This window comes from Falco peregrinus, chromosome 2 (genome assembly GCF_023634155.1).
Source record: "Falco peregrinus isolate bFalPer1 chromosome 2, bFalPer1.pri, whole genome shotgun sequence".
NCBI lineage: Eukaryota > Metazoa > Chordata > Aves > Falconiformes > Falconidae > Falco > Falco peregrinus.
Genome location: NC_073722.1, coordinates 44,648,795 through 44,670,008, shown reverse-complemented (window position 1 = coordinate 44,670,008; position 21,214 = coordinate 44,648,795). Strand labels below are relative to the sequence as shown.

The 21,214-nt window shown below is 46.1% G+C and overlaps 1 long non-coding RNA gene across 2 annotated transcripts in view; it reads right to left on the bottom strand.

Moving 5' to 3' along the window:
* Nucleotides 1-2,565: 2,565 nt before the first annotated feature.
* LOC129783920 (uncharacterized) overlaps nt 2,566-21,214 on the bottom strand; it is a 29,022-nt gene continuing 10,373 nt past the window's right edge. For both annotated transcript variants that reach the window (XR_008746028.1, XR_008746029.1), the window contains exons 3-4: nt 20,743-20,812; nt 2,566-3,963 (exon numbers count right to left, since the gene is read on the bottom strand). This is a non-coding gene — a long non-coding RNA (uncharacterized LOC129783920). The remainder of the gene's footprint in view (nt 3,964-20,742; nt 20,813-21,214) is intronic.

Below are 21,214 nucleotides of genomic sequence, written 5' to 3'. Positions count from 1 at the left end.
ATCCTGAAGGTTCAATATTATGGGAATAATGGGTGGCACTGTAATACTTTGCGACACTGTGAGGCAAATGGTGTCAGAACAGCCCTAAAACAAGTGTCCCATGTTTTACAAGGGCATTTTAGGGACTATCCCTAAATTTTGTCAGGTGTTTTTCTTTGTTATGCAGCTCTACAAAGGATATTTTAAACCACTCATCTTGTCATGGCTTTGTTTGCTGATCTAAATGATTTGTGCTGCAAAGGTCTACCAGTTATCCATTCAAGTTTACCACAGAATATTAGAAAAAAAAGTTGCATCCTCATGGAAGTGTCAGCAGAACCAGATCTCATAGCTGGGAAGATCTGGTTTCGCTATGAGCCTTTGCCCTGAGAAAAGTTATTTATATTTTCTTTACAATGAGGAATTTGGCCTCTTGGGGGTCAAAATCACCTTTTCTCACTTATTTCCAGTGTTTGGGAATGAGTTAATTTGCACTGAGCCAAACCACAGTCAGAGTTCCTCACACCCAAAGCAAAACTGCCTTTGCTAAAAATTCATCTCCACGCAGCATTTCCAGCACAAGGAGAGGGCATCAAAGGAGCTTTTCATGGGAGCTGAACCACTTTCACACCTCCAGCTGCAGCTGTGTGAGAAAGGACTCTCCATTTTAACCACACTGAACCATCGTGGCTCTACTGATGCCAGTGAGTACAGGTGGCTTTTCCCTGCTTCCCAAACAGCAATTGCATCAGCCTTCACTTTTCACTTTGTAAAGAAGCCAGCCCTTTGGTAAGTGCAATGAGGGTGTGCACCGTGCCCTGTCACCAGCCCTGCACAATGGGGACCGGGGCACGCTGGTAGCATGGTGCCAGCCTCTGGGAGAGGACCAATGTCCTGCACATGCTGCCACCAAAACAATCAGCATCAGGCATGGACCTGCCGCTGCAGGGCTTGCCCTTACTTGCAGGTGTTTGCAGTGAGAGCAGCAGGGACACCTGCCTTTGCCTTTCTGCTCTGGATGTGGCCGCGTCAAAATCCAGATGCAGAGTAACTCTGTTTGAGGATTAGGAATGCTGAGGGTCTGAAGTAGGTGCTGGGGGAGATGCAGACCAGACACCAAATCTGTTCTCTTGTGAGCTTTCCCATCTCAGGTGTCTCTCACAAATGCTGACCAGAGATGGTCACCTGTCTTACTGTTCCCCGTGCAATTCCCTCAAATCACACATAGTTCCCAACACCACAGCTCCTCAACTCCACGTCTTACACAGAAAATCTCTGCTCACCCCAAATCTTGCAGTTCTTTCCTTACCTTCCACATAACTTTCACCCATTTTTTCTCCCTCACATCCTATCATCACCCATGGGGCAGTTCAGTCTCTTCTTTGTCTCCTGCCCAAGGAAGGGCATGTCTAGAGCTGATGTATTCAAGAAAAGGAGCCCATTATCCCAGCAAAGTCTGAAGCAAAGACATATCCCTGCTCTGGGCTGGGTTCATACCATGCTAGCCCATGGACAAATCTGTTGCATTCAAGCATCTCCCTATGGCACTGCATTCAGACCTGTATCAGCTGCACCCAAGCCACAGACAGCTGCAGAAACTGGGTGACAGCACCATTTTAAATGCATGAATAAGCCAAAGCCCTGCAGAAACACATGCTGACACACATTCCTTGTGTGTCAGCTTAGCACACAAGGAGGCAGCTAATTTCTGGACATGTCCTCCATGGAAAGCACATTGTAGAGTACCTAGTCTGAGCTCAGAGCTGTGGTGTGCTCTGCATCACTGTCACCATCACTGATTCTCTGCCTGAAACCCCCGCAAATTATAAATCTACTGAACACAAACACCCAGCCCCTATACACTAGCCTTCCCACCCACCCGCTGCCCTTTTCCCCAGTCCTGGCAGTGCCTCAACGAGCTTGTCCAATGTGGAGATGCCACTTTCCCTGGGACAGTGGGAGGGAGAGGAGGAGCAGTCATCCAGGACCCCAACCCTTGGATGAAGGCTGGTACCTGTGGAGGTCCCAGCCAGGGACCCTGCTGGGTTCTGCCATCCCACCAGCCAGGAAGAAGCAGCCCACTAGCACGTCCATGGCTCAGCTGTGGGAGCCTGCAGCCCAGAGAATTAAGTATTCAGCAACCACTAAACTCACAAATAGACAGTAGGCGCCAGAATCCTCAGCTGTGGCTCCTTGGACTACACTGGATTTACGCTGATTTAAGCCAGCTGAGGATCCACGCCACCAGGCCAAGTCCCACTGGCCTACCTCAAGCTGATGGCTAACTGACGTGACTGATGACTAAGATTTCCATTTAGCCTAACTGGAAGCATGAGCAGTGCCTGTGTAGTGCTACCATTGTTGACTTCAGCCTTTTGTCTTGGGCTGTAACCGATAGGCCTAATAACCGAAATCATACTGCATGCATTCATTCACCCTCTTCGCAAACAGCATGTTATTGAGCTCGGTGGTGAAAAGGCATGCACAAACACAATGGGGCTGGGATTAAGCCCAGCTGCATTACCAAAGTAAATACTTTTGCTGCTGACAGTTTGTCTGTAGGGATTTGGAGAAAAGTTTTGTGCATCTACTTAAGCAACATATGGTTTTATTTTCCCTGTTAACAAAAACAGTAGTGGTCAAAAGTCAACACCCTCTGATGACTGTTCAGTGGCCAATGTGGGAAGGGTTCGGTGGTCTACGTCCAGTTCTTTACATGTCCACGTAAAAATCATCCTCTTCCTGCATTCTTCTCTCACTTGGCACTGTGGTTTACAGTCCCCACAAGGAAGCCGAGGGGGTTTCGAGGTTAATCTCATCTGTCCTCCTCCTTGACTGAAAGCAATGGGTGATGTGGTTCGGGTTAAGATACTTTGCTAGCTTCTTTAATTCCCCGTGTGATGAAAACCCCTCCACAATCTGTTTTCTTGAAGCCTGAAGAGAGTCAGAATTAATCGGCATTAGCTGGCGGACGGGGCATGTCAGCTACTCAGACTTCTAAAGCAAACACAGAGCCGATGAGGACGAGCATCATGCCAAGAACACAAATGGTCTGAATTTAGCCCTTCATCTCCACGACGAATGCATACTGTTCTCCAAAGATCTCTGCAACACTCAATCAACAGCTGGTCACCTTCACATCTGAAACCGAGAAGAAAATCCACAAGAGCCTGGCTTTATATTTGGCGATGACTTCAGTGGGGTGGTAAAGGGCAAAAAGTTGGCCGAGCTTCCACGGGTGCCCATCTCACATAGCTGCGATGAAGCAATTGGCAGATACTGGCACTCAGCATCGTTGGGAAGAAATAAACCAACTACCACCATCATCAAACCCTCCATAGCTGATCCCCCTAAAAGATTTTCAAGCTTTCAAGATGCAAACAGGTCTTGTCTGCACTGAGGTAATGAGAATTACAGCAACTAGAGCACAACTGCTAACACTTAGCATCTGCAGGGTCAGAGGCAGCTCGAGAGCTGCAAAGGGGTGTTAACTAGACCTGCCACATGAAGTAATTGTTTTTAAGGGAGTGTATCCAAGCTGGAACATAGCAATGCAGAACATGCACACTAAGACAGGTGTAATCCCAGGCACAGTGGGTGGGAAGCAAGGCTGGAAAATCATGATTAAGAAGCCAAGATGTGTTGCATAATCCAGACTTCCCTGCCAAGATGAAAGTAGTTTTATTGAGGGACAGATGCTGCATGATGCCCAGGTATTCCCACAACGTGCTTGCCGTCATCAGATGCTACTGACATCTCTGGAAGCTGAAGGTCCAAAGGATTTTGCAGAGGATGCTCAAACCTGCCCACAGCCAGCCAGTGATGGGCAGGCAGCCAGGGCTGGGGGAGTTAAGCCAGGAAGAGAAAACGCTGCAGCTCAGGCTGACGTGCAAAGGGAGCTCACAGATGGGCCATCACAGTCCCATGGTCGCATACACATCCATCCACAGGAGAAAAAGGTAAAGGCAGAAATTGTTTCTGTTCCTATGGAAGACAAACAGTAAAAAACAAAAGCTTATCTTAACATTTTTCTGCAGAAGTCCAGGGTTTTTCATTCAAAAAGCAAAAACTGAAAAATGTTTGGTTTCTGGCAATCAAAAACTGGAAACTTTTTGGCCAGAAACCAAAACAATTTGGGGTTTCTGGGTTTTGGTTTTGTTTTGGGTTTTCTCCAAACTACTTAGCTTTCTTTTGCCAAAAAACTGCACATTTTTCAAGCTTTTTCTTTCTCAATGAAAACCCTAAAATTGTTGTTGAAATTGGACATTTCCCACAGAATTTTTTGACTTTTTTTTTTTTTAAAAAAGGCATTTTCGGCAAAAAGAATGTTTTGAATGAACAATTTCATCCAGCTCTGTAAGCAGATCCTTTGGAGGTTCTATCATACCCTCGCTTTTATCTCCTCTTCCCAGCTCGCTTTTCATGCCCATGGGACTCAGGGCTGTGGCCATGGTTTGGTTTTGACCGCCACATGGCCAAGCTTTACCACTGTGGAGCAGCCGTGCTGACCCTCCTGGGGACAAACAGCTCTGAGGTGGGAATGGCTTGAACTTTGTCTATGAAATACCGACTATCTCCGTGGAAATCAAGAAATGTAGCAAATAAGTATCTGGAGTCTAGATTCAGCAGTTCTTTTACTTGGACCACATTTGGGCCCGTGGTTCCAGAAGATGAAGGTGCTGGTACCCGTCCTCCAAAGTGCCCAAATGTCATTTACCCACAGGTTTGCTAGAGCTGCTGACCCTGGTGCCACCATAAACTCCACAAAGTACGTGGGTATACAGTCTACATTAATATTCAAGGTTTGGTGCAGGAAAAGTGGACAGGAAGTATGGACAGGAGAAATCAGACCTTATGAACTTCTGACACAAACACAATACTAGTGACTACAAAGAAAACAAAAATTTTTAATACTTTTTTTATCCCAAGCATGGAACTCGGAGACAGAGCTGTAGAGCAAACTCAACACAGAACTTAGAAGGTTTTTGCACCCTGTCTCCAGGGAGAACTTTGATCTGACTCAACGCTGAAACCAGAAACTTTGGAGAAGTAAGGGAAATTTGGGCTGGAGTCTGAGTGCCAGAGTTTAAGACTGTACTTTTATGAGGCAGATCCAAACTACAATAACAAATCTTAGCTTCCTGAAGTTCTGTGAATGTGAATTCGGACTGGGTTTTGAATTTCACTTTTCCAACCAATCTCCCATTAAATGGCCATTGAAAGAGCCATTCTTTGCCCAGTTAAAATTAAGAGATCTTGGAGTCTTTATAATAAAGTAGAGCTATCTTATGGCTGCTTTTGTTCCCTGGAAATATCCTCTTTTCTTGCTTTCAATGTCTGTTGAGATGTTTTCTTTGACTGGGACACTGAACTAGTCCCTGAACTAGGTATTTCATGACCCTGCTAGAGCTAGGACTTCTGTAAGGAAGACCAGGAGAAGGAAGGCCAACATGAGGAGAGCAACCACGCATGTCAGTGGGAAGTGGAAGAGTATGCCAGGAGGGAGGGGGGAGGTGAAGAATCTCAAACTCTGGCAAAAATGTGATTGCCATCCAGAAAAAATGCCTACTTGGAGGACTTTGGGCACGATGTTTGGAGGGATCAGCCAAGACAAGAACTATGACAGGAACAGGTGAATTTGGGGTGTGTTGGGGAAGGGAAGGAATAAGGAATGGGTGAGTGAGGATGAGGCAGGTGAGGGGCTGGTTATGAGGACGAAGGGAGTTGGGGACAGGTCAGGGATAAGGGGGAGGGGACTGAGGGGCTGGTAGGTTCTCATGGTGCAGGTAAAGAGAAGGGGCTAATGAAGGATTAAGAGGACTGGGTGGTTGGTGAGGAAGAGGAGCAAATGAGGTTTTGCTTTGCTCCCCCCCCCGCCACTCCCCCCCTGCATGTGGATAATAATGGCCCTTGCACTACTTTTAATCTGATTTTCAGCAAAGTTTGTTTAAGCCTTGACATAGTGCAACAACGCTTGCCAGCTGAGCTGTGGTTAACAGTGCTGTCCCCTAAGCCCCAGGCAAGCAAGGCAAAAGGAATAAAGTAGTTTAAATCTCTGCAAAACATTTCCCAGTTGCAACAGGGTGAAAGCATAGGCACAGTAAATTACTGTGATTCGGCTCGCTGTTAAGACATGCATCTGAATCTTCCACATACAGGAAAGACATTCTGTCATTAACACAAACCTAGAAACAAACTGAAATACCAGCACAGGCTGGTTTGAGAGGCCCTTGACTGGAGCGGTTAGCCTGGGAGGTGAGCTGGGGCTGCTCCTGATGAAAGCCTCACAAATGGAGAGGTGGGTGAAATGCCAGACAGCCCCGGGAGAGAAGGAAATATTTATATTGATTTATTCTGACATTTGAACTGTAATGTCGTTATAATAAACCGTGCCCAAGGAGTGGTGTTATTTGGATTGTCTCAACACCTGATAGTGAGAAACCCAAGAAGGGGAAACTGAGGCAGGGCCAAGATTTGACATCCAGCTGCATAAGCTCCCTTTGCCGTCCTTTACCAGGACTGTATTCACCCATCGTGGACTTACATAGTTAAGAGGATCTAGGAAGCTCTGATTCCTTTGCTTTCCAGAGCTGTTACTCAGGAAAAGACTAATTAAGTAGCAGTGTTATTACAGCAGGTCCTCAAGTCTCCGAACACAACCAGAGGCGATTAGGCAGGCGTCAGCTACTGGGCGGGATTTCCCACTGCCCAGCTGTGTAATTATCACAGCAGCTAAGCCAAAATAATTTGATAAAGAAAACCAGCTGCAGGCTGCAGGTCTGGGAGATAGCACATGTCCAGCAGAAAGAGAAACAATCACCTCTTCTCCTCTGTATTTTTTCAAAAGAAAGATCAATGAAGACAAGCACACAACATTCCTGCAGAGGAGCAGATAGGAATATTGATTTCTGGGAAGCACCTGGAATAAGAATTAGGGGTACAATATGGCTTGCTGCAGTTTTCTTGGAGAACTGAATATTTGCTGCTGCCTCCCTCGCCTAGGGACATAGAGGAGGCAGGTGAGAGCTACTGAGGAGGGAGGATCTGTTGTATTGCTTTGAAATATGGATGCCATGCTGCAGCATCATTCCTGCAGAGAGGGGCTGAGGGCTGTCTTTAATACCCCTAATAAAGCACTGAAGTGCACTTTGAGTGATGGAAAAGCTTTGGGTTTGTTTCCATAAAATCTTCTGATTTCTGTTGTCTGTCACCTTGAGTAACCTCCTGCCTCAGTTTCCCCATCTCTAAAAGGATGGCATCTGTGTTAGGTACCTCACCGGTTGTCTCAGCCACATCACATAATGCCTTCAAACTGGGCATAACTCAGCCCACAGCTCAGGAGCTTTCCTGCCTGTCTGTGCCACCAGATGCACCTTCAAGAGATGTCTTCCCTGTCTATGGTCAAGGCTTTTGATTGCATGTGAAATGGCCATTAGCATCTCCAAATCTGTTCTTGCCTCCCAGCAATGAGCTGCCTGCCAGCAGGGAAGGCTGGTGCACAGGAGCGAGCAGACAGCCAAACACAGGAGAAAGACATGGGCTGCCAGCATGTATGGGAGGGGAACTGGAGCTATTTGTAAGAGCATATGCAGCTCCTTGCCATGGATCAGCAATGCATTTAGTGGTGTAGCAGGACAAAAGCAGGCTAAGAAAATGAGGAGAGGTTGCAACTGGGGAATATACCACCACCACCAGCAGCACAGAGTTGTCTCCACCCCACAAACTAAGCGCGGGGCCCAGCTGATCTGTGTAGGTAGAGAGTCTTCCCCTGGTTGTTTCTGGTATGTAGGTGTCCCAGCACATTGCAGCATGGTGTAGTCTGGCTGTGAGGAGCTCAGCATGAGTCACACATCAAACATGTGGTGATGGCCAGGACTGGACAGAGAGCCCACCTCAACCTCCTGGCATGAAGGATGGTGTGAGAGGCAAGGGCCTTGGAAAAGAAGGTCAAGGACAAAAGCCAACGTTTTCCAGAGTAGCAGCACAAAGACATCCATTTCCATTTATATGTAGTATTTTGCTACTACTATTGTAGTAGTTTGCTACCCAATTCCAATTTCATATCACCACCCAAATCTATCTCTTCACTCCTATCTGAATTTATTTGGAGGTCTTTCCCTTCCTTCAAACAGCCAGGCAGGACCTATTCAACAGGTCCTCCTTGAACACTGTTTGCTTGGTGGAATCTGTAGGCAGGGACAGATCTCCCCCTGATCTGTTGCATGAAGAACTCATTGCTTTCACGAAAGTCCCATCCTCACTCAGCCTCTAGCTTCATTCTAAGTGCCTGTGCAAATCTGCCAACCATTAGCAAATGCCCTCTCAGAGGGCTTTTCAACCTGCAAATCCATTTGCACTTAAATTGCCTGACACACAGCACTTGGCCTGGATGAGTAACGAAGTGTGTGACCTTCCAGCGATCAACCATTGCTAATATCTCGGCTATTTCAAATGTTTAAGAACTTAATTTAATGCAGTGAGAACAATTTGATTGAATGCGCAATATCTGTAGCAGCTAATTAACCACAGTAGCCCAGAGAGGTCTTGGACTTCATACAACCTTTCAATATAATTACAAATTTTTAACAGCAAAATGAATTTAAATCCAGCCTGACACAGCAATCCATCTTCATCTCCAGATAAAAGGTAGCACACACGGTATTAACATTTAAACAAAAGCCATGGGCAGTGGAGAGAGACAAGGAGCATTAGCAGATGAATTGCTAACAGCGCTGTGGGAGGGGAGGGGTGGATGAGTGCATTGCATTGCACAGGTCAGACTTACAACACAGCCACTCACTTTGGTAACTTTGCCTGAAATCCATGAGTTTCGACTTCATGGCAAAGGCAGGGCCCTTTAGGTATACATGTGCCTCCTCTGGAGGACCAACCAGGTGTGTTGCTACTGACTCATCCTCCTCCTGAATGTGCAGTATGGCACATACCAGCAAGCGTGAATGATCACAGCCCTGCTTTTTTTTAGAGCTGTTTCCCAGCAAAGTGGATCTGAACACAACCACCCCCCACTCCTCTGTGCCTGGGTAGGCAAGAAATGTCCCAGTTGCCTTCTTGCTCCCATCCTGCAGTGCCTAATGTGAACGCTCTACCCTCCTGTGAGCCACACCTGGAGCTTCCTCTGGATATTTCCTGCTCTCCCATCTTCCCGGGCATGGCTTATATGCTGTGGCTTGCAGGGACGTAAGGATTAGGATACAGAAGTTGCAAGGTCAAATTTTGACCACACTTGCTATAGCCATGATGGGGATTAAAGTGGACTTTAGGACATTAGGTGGGACTCATGGCCCCCTAATCAAAGAATCAGAATCATAGAATGGTTTGAGTTGGAAGGGACATGATCTTTAGATCATCTATTTCCAACCCCCTTGCCATGGGCAGGGACACCTTCCACTAGATCTGGTTGCTCAAAGCCCCATCCAGCCTGGCCTTGAACACTTGAGGTATGGGAGATCTCTGGGCAACCTGTGCCAGTGTCTCACCACCCTCACAGTAAAAAAATTCTTCCTAATATCTAACCTAAATCTACCCTCTTTCAGTTTAAAGCCATTCCCCCTTCTCCTATCACCACATGCACCTGTAAAAAAGTCCCTCTCCCTCTTTCTTATAAGCCCCCTTCAGGCACTGGAAGGCTGCTATAAGGTCTCCCCAGAGCCTTCTCTTCTCCAGGCTGAACAACCCCAACTCTCTCAGCCTGCCTTCATAGGGGAGGTGCTCCAGCCCTCTGATTGTCTTTGCGGCCCTTTGGACTCTCTCCAACAGGTCCATGTCCTTCTTATGTTGAGGGTCCCAGAGCTGGACACAGTACTGCAGGGAGGGTCTCACCAGAGTGGAGCAGAGGGGCAGAATCACCTCCCTTGCCCTGCCGGCCACACTTCTTGTGATGCAGCCCAGGATATGGTTGGCTTTCTTAGCTGCGAGTACACATTGCAGGGTCTGGTTGAGCTTCTCGTCACCAATGACACCCCCAAGTCCTTCTCCTCAGGGCTGCTCTTAATCCCTTCTCCACCCAGCCTGTGTTTGTGCTTGGGATTGTCCTGACCCATATGCAGGACCTTGCACTTGGCCTTGTTGAACTTCATGAGGTTCACACAGACCCCACTCTCAAGCCTGTCAGGGTCTAATGCAGCATTTCAAGCAGTTCAGGGGAGTCGGAGATGTCTGCTCCTCTCCACTGGCTGTAAAACACATCAGACGTGATTCAGGAAAGCAGTAAGTTTGGGTTCTTCTAACATACAGAGCATCTCTGCGCACAAAACTTTTGTTGATATAAATGGATGCAAGAAGCATGGCGTGGGGTCACTCCCTTGCAAAGCCCTGACATTCAGCAGTATCCGACCTGAAAACTCAACAACCACGAGACACCTTCCCAGCCACCTCCCAGGCAATAATCACAAAAGGGGACGAATACATCTGGAGTTTAAATTTGCTTTCTTGGGTTGAGCATTCTGCATTTAGAGAGTTTCTTCTAAAAGCCATGAAAGCGAGAAGCACATTTTAAGTGGAAGGTGAGATTTCTCCTTCAGCAAGCAACCACCTGCCCTCAGTTGCTTGGATGAGGCATTTTAAGATTTTCTGGAGCCTGTACTACAGTAAAGCCAGTGCAGTTAATTTCCATGGAAGTGCTCCCAATTTACACTGGTGTAAATAAGAGCAGGACTAGACTGACAGTAAAACAGACAAAAAAACAATGAGAATAAACCACAGATGTCCTCTGATCATGATAGTGGGTAGCGTTAGTGGATATTAGTAGCTCAGAATAAATAGATAGGACATAAAGGAACTATTTGTTCTTGCTGTTAAGAACCTTTCAGATTCCTACTTCGCTTGTATCTGTCAGAGACATTTTTTCCCCCAAGAGTTTGTGAAACATTACCATAAATCTGTCTGATGTGAGTTCTAATTGCCAAGTTCAAAACTAGGCTGACTCTGCCAAATGTGATAGCATCAGCTGGTGGCGTCATTTGTCATTGTTACAGGCAAATAAACCAGCGAGTTAATCAAAGGGGATGAAAAATGAAGTGGTTTCATTTTTTGGAGTCCTGAATCCGATTCCTTCTCCTTTCTTCTCACCAGTCTGCATCAAAATGCCAACACCACCAGCTGGCCAAAAGGCACTCATTCAAAAGTCCATTGTAGACAACACATAGGCATATTTTCTCAGCTGATAAAATCAAGGACAAACAAGAGGAGGTAATAGTAAGTAGGAGAGAGGAAAAAAATATTCTCTGGACAGTGCAGCTGAAGGAGATGAGCAGATAGGCAATCCCTGCTGCTCAGACGGCACTTGGGTCCAAGGCCCCTCCACATCAAACTGACATGAAGTCTCTCTGGAAGCACAGAGCAGTGAAACATATTCTTCCAAGGGCCCCTTGGACTACTGCATAAAACAGAAAAAAACCGCCAGAAATCAAAATCTGAATGAGTCCAAGCATTTGGGAGTCCCATTTGTCAGCAATATGTTGCCTGGAAGCTCAGACCTGGGCTTCTGCTGTTTCTATGTGGATCCCAGCTGTGAGGTGGTGTTTGACCACATGATCACTGTCCTTCTCTTGCAGACAGAAACAGCTGCTTTTGCAAATCTTTGCTCTTAATATGCCAGTGCTGGCCTTTAGCAGATCCAAACTAGATGAGAAGATAACATTTTTTGGTCAGCAGGAACCCTGCTTATCTCCTTCTTAGATACCTTTGATGGAAAGACAAGAATTATTTACCAGATGGAGACCTAATGTATTTCATATGGTACCTCAAACTGATAAAGCAGGCTCCCTAACGCTCAAGGGATTCAGTCAAAGCGTTCTCTTATCATCCTTCTAGCTTCCCTGAAGCACTATGAAGAAATTATGTGGCCAGCACCACACTGGAAGTCTATGGAGATGTACAGGCACTCACAAATGAACGGAGTGATGGGTTTAGCGTTTGAGTGACAGCTGAGTGTACGTGCTTCTAGCCTGTTACAACTGCAAAGTAAATGTATGAGCTGAAAACTTTCATAGTGCCTAATGGTCAACCCCAGGACAGAACCAAGGTCTTCCAAGTCTACAGCCAAGACCAGCAAGAGCATCTCTCCTCATTCTGAATATCTTGAAGGTGGTTTCTCATACTTTCTTTTCCCCCTTAGTCCATCCCCCACTACCTCTCCTAGCAAACTCTACTATGAATCTGATGCAAATAATCCTGAGCTTACATGTATTTGTAAAGAAGTAGAAGACTAAGAGCAAAACAGGGTCTTCTGCACAGCTCTGTCCTCATCCTCCATCTAACTGCCCTTACCCCAGCCACAAAAGCCCCAAACTCTTGCACGTATAATAGTTATTCCTCCTGCCTTTATCTTTTTCTTGATTTTCCCTCTCTTTTACAAGAAAATCACGCTTTAGTTTCACCATTCCTTGATGTGAAGTTTGCTCAGGCAGAATCAGAGCAAATAAAAGGTGAGGACCAGATACTTCTCCACAACCAGCTGTGACTCCTTTAAACTCCATCTTCTTCACATCTTAACATCCAGAGATGAGCAGGTCTAGCCCTGCCAAGGTGCAGTCCTGACTGGGGTGTCAGATGCAGCAAGGCTTGCACTTTGAGATGCCAGAAGAAAAAAGCTGTTTTCTTCATCATTATATGTGGAATAGCTTCCTCAATATATGTGGACGAAGTGGAGGGAACAGTGACATACCCTTTGCTCAAAGTTCCCATAGCTTTTAGGACTTTTAAACTTTCTCCAGAAAGGTAAGTGGAGACTTAGCCCAGAACCCAACAACATCTGTGAAAAAAACCCAAATTAGTAATTTAAAGAAAAATAAAATCACCTCTCAGGGGGCTTGATCTTATGTTCTCTGAATTTGACCTCCTGTGCACTAATGTGCATGAAAATACTCTCCACAATGAAACATTTCTTCATAGGTAATTATCTTAATTTTTATTACACAGGAATTCCTTTTCCTGTCAGACAGGGTTTGGGTGAGCTGAGCACTGCTCATAACACCTCTAGTTCCTCCCAACAGATATCACAGTGGATGAGCTCACAGAACGTGCATTTCCCCTCTACAAAATTTCAAAATGGGACCACATCCCTACAGATTTCCTATAGCCTACAAGCAGGGTGCATCCGATTTGTCCCTCCAACGCAACAACAGCAGTGGCTGGACATGCTGCAAGGGTTCAGGAAGCAAAGGCTGAGACAGAAAAGAGAAATGCCATTGTAATAAACAAGTGAAAAGCACATATAAGCTAGAAAGAAGAAATGAACGGCAAGAAAGAAGCAGCATGAAGAAAATTTGGAATAATAACTGATACAGTAGCAAGTTTCTGCAGGTAAGACGTGTGACCAAGGTGTCTTCTGTCTGCCTAAAATGCAGCGATCAGCACACTGGCTTAGTGCATACAATAGCAGTGGGCCTCAGAGGTCAAATCATCCTGCAAGACTCAAGATCATCTCCTTTACTATGAATGAGAGATCCTACTGCTGAGTATCTCCAGCTGAGGTCTGCTGAGGATAGTCTTGTATCCCCCACATCTGGCATCACAGAGCATTGGTCATGGTCTGAGACCCCAGTGTCCTGTGCCAATGGCTCACTACATCGGCATGTTCCCATTCTGAAAGCCGAAACCAAACCAAAAACACATGTCATCTTGCCAAAACTCACAACTCCACCCCAAATCTCATGACCTTTGAAATCTCAGATTCTAGAAGTGAGTCTTTTACCTCCACCTGGAAAGAATTCCTTGGTGGAAAGCATCCTGTCCCATACACCCATACAAAAAGAAAAATAGTGCATGTTTTCATACCAATGAGCTCTCAGCCCCACTGAAGAGAGCCATTGTGGAGCAACTGCATTATAAAAGATATTAAGATCTCTTCCAGACCATAAAATATGCAACAAAACAGAGTGCCAAATACCAGTCCTTTCCATGGCCCAAGACAAAGAGCCGCCCTGCAAAGCATTAATCCCTGCAGCTGCCTTGAACTATTCATGTCTCTCAGCTTTACGTAAGGAGCCATTCCATTCTAGCTACCACTCTCCCCAAAACAGAGATTTGCAGTCTTTAACACAATTAAAGGTCATTCTGTGAACAGAGAACCCAAAGATTTCAATGGGAGGCTGTGACTTCTTAGGAGAGAAGGCCATACTATTTCTTTTTGGTGGAGAGTAAATTCATCCAAAAATGCATTTATGGTTGTTTCTCCCTTACACACATCAACACCCCTTTCTTTTATCTAATGGCTTCATGGTTAGTATATTCACTTATTCTGTGAGGGACCCTGCTTCAATTTCCTCCTGTGCCTGGGGCCATCTGAGCATCTCTGATCTTCCTGCCCCAAACCACCAGAGCACAGGGCAGAGCTACACAACTGAGCATTACGGAAGCCCAGTGGGTTGGCTTATTGAGGTCAGCTCTGCAGGAGCAGCCAGTTGTCCCATGCGTCAGCCGGGGACCACATACCACCTCCTACTGCTGGGGATGGCAGCACCCAGCTTCGGCTGCCCCCCAGAAGGTGACCTGCAGGAGGCACAAAACCACTTGCAGAATTGTGGGAAGCATCATGGTTTGCTGAGCTTTGGGCAAAATATATTCCCAGTTTAGACACAGACTGCAGCGTGCCACCTGAGCCACCCCATTATAGACCTCTGGTGGGATTTTCCGTTTTCTTTTACTGACACTATTAAACTTTTCATACATAGAGATTTGGGGTCGGTCTCTTCTCCCAGATAACAAGCCACAGGACAAGAGGAAACGGCCTCAAGTTACACCAGGAGAGGTTTAGATTGGATATTAGGAAAAATTTCTTCACCGAATGGTCAAGCATTGGCACAGGCTGCCTAGGGAGGTGATGGAGTCACCATCCCTGGAATTGTTCAAAAACATGTAGATGTGGTGCTTAAGGACATGGTTTAGTGGTGGATTTGGCAGTGCTGGGTTAATGGTTGGACTTGGTGATCTTGAAGGTCTTTTCCAACCTAAATGTTTCTATGATTCTATTCTATGATTTTATAAATATTGGGAAACCTAATCTACAGACTAGAGAGAGAAAGCCATAGTCTCTTCTGTGGCAGAAAGGATTTTTAGGGTTGAATCATACAAAGCTCTAAAAAGTAGATTTGAAGAACATCCTCTGCTAAATATCCTATAGCTTTGTGGTGGGCCTGATTGCCTTAGAGGCTGAGTTTTGAAGCTGGGCAGAGGGTCCAGTGGGGACCAGTAGGGAAGGAAATTGCATTTACGTTTCCTTCCCTGTGGGTAAACACCCAAAGAGATGGGCCTTTGGACATAAGGCAGCTACCACTTCCACATGGTTATTTGGTTCTTTGCTTTTTCTACAAAGGCCTGAAAATAAAATGTTTTGCTTCAAATCAAAAGAACATTTGGCTCAACACAAGAATGTTTTTTAATTTCTTGGGTTATTGAAAGAAAGCTAAAAATTTTAAGCTTGGCGGGAGCAAAACCTAAATTTTTTACAAATGCTTGGTTCTGTAACTAAGGCACACAAACAAACAAAAATCTGTTTCTCACAGCTCAGCTTCTCATCCCAATGAAAGGTCTTTCTCCAAACCACTAGTTTTCAGCGGGTATGAGATGCCACATTTGGTGCTTTGCTTATTTGGAGGCTAGGAGACCTCTGCTTAGCAGCAACTAGAAGAAATTCCCTCTAGTGACAAGAAGCCCATGTTTCTGGCACAAAAAGCTGTTTTGCACCTTCAGGTGGCAGTTTTTGACAAGATTTGTAATAGTGAAACTTGTTGCACCAGCAGCCAGACTGTATCTCACTTATTTTAACTGAAAAGGAGGCAAAATGAGAGGCGGTGATGCAGCACTTCAGCTGACATAGGTCGCTTGAAGGGGTCTAATAGGCAAAAGAGTCTAGAAGATAACTCCACAGCTGCCACCCAGCACAGTGCCTCTGAGGAACAAGTGACTTGACCAAACCACTGGCCAGGATGCCCAGCTTGCATCTTTGGACAAGCACTGAAGTCTCCTGGGACCAAAAAAAACCACCAAAACCACTAAGAGCTGGTAAGATTAAGCTAATTTGTCCTTCCCTGTGAGCCATCAAAGTATTTTTAAATGGACCTTGAGTAACAGAGCCATCCTCACTTGTACAGCCCATGCAGTAGATGAGAGGAGCTTCTGGCCCCAGGCAATATCTTCTGGGCATCATTCTCAATAGGAAACAAAAATGAAGTTGTTTCATTAGCAAAGGGACTTGTTCTCCCCAACACTCTGGTTTCTGGCTGTCCCAAAGCCCCTAATGGCTCTGGTGCCTGTACTTGCAAGTGCCCTGATGAAGTACTACTAAATCCTGTCTCCCAAGCCCATCCCACACCAGTTTTATGAGACAACAAACACTCAGTTTAGAGGCTCCCAGAAATGTAATGTGCAGTGACTGAAATAACCTGTCTGGTGACTCAAAATGGCTCAGACAATTACATATCCATTGGGATTCTCAGAGCTGTGGGGTGCATCAAAACCAGTCTATATTGAGCTATGAAAGCGTTTTCACTCTCAAATATGTGAATGAACTGGGCAAAAAAAAAACCAGATCAGTGTTTTTCCAATGATTATGGCATCTGCTATCTAAACTTTTGGGTAAGGGCAGGGACACATTTCCCTAATACTTCACTGCACCAAAATTCTAGTCTGCTCCACCTGAACTCACAGGGATGCAGGCTTGAACTATGTATGCATAGCTACAAGCCCAAACCCAAACTCTGTTAGTAAAGGCAATGGAAATCAGGACGAGGTAGCTCAGACTTCAGTTAGGGAACTTCAAGCAGAGGTGCAAACCTCCCATGGTGTCTGGAGATGCTAATTTTTTACACCTCGTGCACTCCCTTCCTCTGGCTAATTCTCAGAAATGCGTCAGCCAAAGGCATTTTTTAAGCCTCTGTGGCAAAGGGTGAAACTTCAATCTCCACAGCCCAGCTCCTCTGGCTTTTGGGGTGTGCCAGGCAGCTGAATATCTGTAAGCAAGAAACCATGCTACCAAGGGGAAAGCAGGACTTGAGCTATCCCTTGAAATACCCTCAAAATACAAATGCTGCTGCCAAGGGGAGAGCTAGTGAGGGTATAATCCCCATGGATTCTCCACCCGATCATGAAAGCAATTCCAAAGCAAAGTTCAACCCCCAAAGCTCAGAGTGGGAAATGTTTCAGCCTCTCAGGTCTCTTGGGCTCCTGGGCTGCGTTTGCCTTTCCTTGGCTTTACCTTCTTGCTGCCGCCCTTGTTCTTGCTATCTCTCCTTGTTCTCCCCCTCCCCAGTCCAATCTCTCGTCCCCAGCTGTCACATTTATCTCTTCAGTGGGTCCTTTCCGTGGCCCTTCTTTGCCTGGGAGAGAAACAAAAGGCTTTACACCCAGTCTCCGGGCTCATTCCTGCACAGTGAACAGCAGCGGCTCCCACAGAACGAGCTGCTTTCCTCTCCAAAATAACAACTCAACCTCCTTCATGGATCTGTCCCGAACCACAGCTTTCAGCCCAGATGCACGCTGCAGGGTTGATGCGAGCATTGCTGGGAAAATCCCAACCCAATGCCACTCCATTAGTAAAATGTGCCTCACACTCAGCCAGCAAAGCCCTGGGTTCTGACTTAGGTGCAACCATCGCTGCTGCTGCTGCTGCTGAGCATTTTGCAAATATCTGATGATGTGGCCCCTCTCCTGAAGGCACCACGATATAATTAGGCAAAAGCATGGTGGAAGGAAAAATAAAAAGAAAACATGGGTAGATTTGGCACACAGCCTGCTGCTCTCTTCCTTTGTTTATAATACGTATGAGGGAGAAAAAGCAGAGAATGAAGGATTTTGTCTATTTGCAGTGCATGCAGGTCTTGCAGCATTATTAAAGGCTAATTTGATGATCTGCAGTTTTACATTCTGTTCTTCCCAAGATTTGTGAAAAAGTACATGGGACAGGCAAAAAAACACAGTGCGAGGGGACTCTCAATCTCTCTCCAAAGACAATTAACTGTTATGATTATTCACTAATAATGAGTTCATGTTTGCAAACTAGACTGACCACAGAATATGCTAAACACGTTATCATCGGCTCCGAGCGCAGTGAAACCTGATAGGGCTTCAAAACACGCCGGGTTCCTTGCTGCGAGGAGCATTGCTTGCTTTTTCATCTTCTGCCTCCAAATTTCAGTATTATTTTAAAACTGTAATTGAATTTCAGTCCTCTGTGTGTGTGTGTGTGAAGAAAGGAAACACTTCTCCCAAGATTTACTGCATGTCTGTTACTGTGTGGGCTGTTTTGACTCTGCAGCGTAGCAGAGACCATGCAAACCGCGCGCTATTGGAATCGGTTCAAACTTTTACAGTCCTTCAAATTGGGGCTGGAGCCGGAGAGGAAATACTAAAATCCTGTATATACAACTTCTGTCTGTGAGGGGGAGAGAAATTCCATGAAAATTAAGAACTCAATGATGTATAAATTTATATTCTGTTTAAAGAGTAGGTTGGGGTTTTTTCTTTTTTCTTTTCTTTTTGGGGTCTTTCTTTTTTTCTGTTGAAAAAACAATTGAACTCTTATATAAGGAAACCTAGGTTCTTTAAATAACACTGGGTCCTGAGAGCTGGTGGTAGAATAGGGGCTCAACCTTTTTATGCCAAGCCATCTAATTAGCATGTGAGCCAAGTTTTATGAAGGTGAGTCAGTTCAGACGTGTTGCTCCTGAAAAAGCCAAGCCAATTTCTTTTAATGGCATGTGCTGTGAGTAATTAAACCGGATTCTGCAATCAGCTTATTGTCCTTCCTGGCTGCAAACAGCCGCCAGTAGGCTACAGTCAACAGGCACATCCACAGCAGCTCCTGCCCAGCAGGGACCGGCAAGCCCCATGGCCAGGGTGGAAGGCGGAGAGGATTCAGGATGCTTTTAGCACCCTCTGATGGCTGTGCAGCTTTGCCCCAAAGACCCTTTCAGTGAAAAAAAAATAAAAATAAATCAAATATAATAACCTCATCTTGGGGCTTCCTATCCCACCAGTGTGATGCCCAGTGCCTGGCCTCACTCTGCCAGTATGGTGCTAGCACAGCACTGGTTTTGGAAACATGGATGCCCTGACCCACCCTTGGTGGCTTTCCAAAGGGATCTCACAGCCTCCCCAGCTTCTGCACGTGGCTCTTATCCAGAAGGAAGCTGATCTAACCAGGACTATTCCCATATTGTTTCCATTATATTTTTATGACTGTCATGTGGACAGGGGAAAAGGGGAGGTGGGGGGAGACAAACAAGAGAAAAAGAGAAGCAGGACCTCAAGTTCTGCCTTTGAGGAGGGAGCTGACAAAAATGCGATGGTCAACTCCCTCCAGCACACGGAGACACTGAAAATCTGAGCAAGCACAGGCAGCCCTGCAAGGGGAAGGACTGAGCACTTCCCTCAGATGAAGTTTTACAGCCCCTCTTGTAAGCAAGAAGGCTGTAACCGCGGTCCCCCTTCCTTTTTGGGGTGGTTTTTTGTCCTGGGCAAATTGCCCCTGATCACACAGGTCAAAAGAAAGCAAGTACAACAATCTGACAAATTGCTTTCTGCCTGGAAATGCTTGTGCTGCTCCAGCAGGACACGTCGCTCAGCGCTTCCCCAGCTGATGCCACGTGTTTTTGTCCCGGCGGTGGCACTGCATGACCCATGTGTCACAGCACTGCAGTGGGCACATTGCAGCAGACCCTGGCGCTGTGGCTGCTGGTAGCTCACATCCCCAGGGTCAAGCACACCAGTGCATGTCCCCAGACTCTTGCAGGCCAAACCGTTTTGTCCCCCCATCCCTGTGACAAACATCTGACCCTGCTGAGCCCCACCTGGAAAACGGGATAATTTTATTTCAGACTGGGCCCCTCAACTGGCTCCTGCTGGTGCTAACAAGCTGAAGTGGTGCAGCTTGTCCCTACACTGATGCCACCACGCTGGAGAAGGAGAGTTTGTCTCTCTTACCCCACATGGGTGTCCATGCCACCAGGCTTTGGCTCTCCATCGATCCCTGCCCTTCCCTCAACATGTAAAATGTTTCTGGAGTTTGTCCTGCTGCCAAAGTGAAGAAAACCAGGAATCTCACAGAATTTGTCAGTGGGAAAGAAGTTTGCTAACCTGGTCAAGGCATGGAAGGCAGAACTGAGGGCTTTTTAATTTGGCGGATAATCAGGTGCTGATATCAGGACTGGCTATCAAAGGAAGAGAAAAGAGAGACAGATGAAAAGGAGAAATCATCTTCTCCAAATATGTATGCTTAGTAAAAGCCCTGCACTGGATGCAAGATCTTTCTATAGCTGGTCTTCACTGTGATATTTCTTAGAGTTGTGTGTGAGCGCCTCGCCTTAACTCTCCAATATCTCCTGAAGTAAAGCGTGCACAGTTACTGCCTTTGTGTTAAGGTACAGCCAAGGCTCAAAGCAGCCCATCACATGCAAAGTGGCTGTATCCAATACTCTTACAACAGGACAGCAAGAGCTGGGTGCACATAACTAGGCTGGATTATCTTCTCCATGTATGGCCACATATCCGTCAATACTGTTGTAACCTTTCCCTAGAAAATGTCATTTTTAGCATGGAAGTTTTTGACCACACAAAAGCCATCAGACCTAAAATGTGCATCACAGTGCTTTATGGGAGCTGTGGTTTTCTCCTGGGGTTTCCACTTTCTGCAGGGTCAGGAAGCTCAGCCACACTGCACCATGAGAACAGCTTGCAACCAAAGAGGAGACATCAGGATGGGCGACAAGGTGGCAGAAACAAACCGGGTCAGGGAAAGCAAATTACCCCTGCCACTTTCAGCTGCAACATTTTCAGTTCTGACAGACCCAAAAAGACTTTTGTTTTCATCAAGTTTCTGCAAAAGAAAAATCGCTTTCAGGCAAGGACTCATTGTTTCCTTCCTTTCCTCTGAGTGATGACAGATGTTGCAGAAGCCCTAAGCATAGGTGAAGTAGGAGAACCACATAAATATAAGCTAAAATGCAGCTAGACTTCCCGTGGAATACCATCAACCCTTGTAAATATTGCAACGTGAACAGGTGTCTCAGGGGCAGAGGGGAACACTAAACAGCGCAGGGAAGATTGCCAGCATTGCTGGAGAAGCTCCTGGAAACCCCAAGGCCAGGGTCCCCTGCCATGCCGTGGGCTGTATGCTGAGTTCATGTGGTCCCCAGGAGCGTTACAGGCCAAAGAGATGACAAGAAAGCGAAGAGAGGTGGAATAGCTGCTGCAGGGTCACCTCATGCATCTGTGGCAA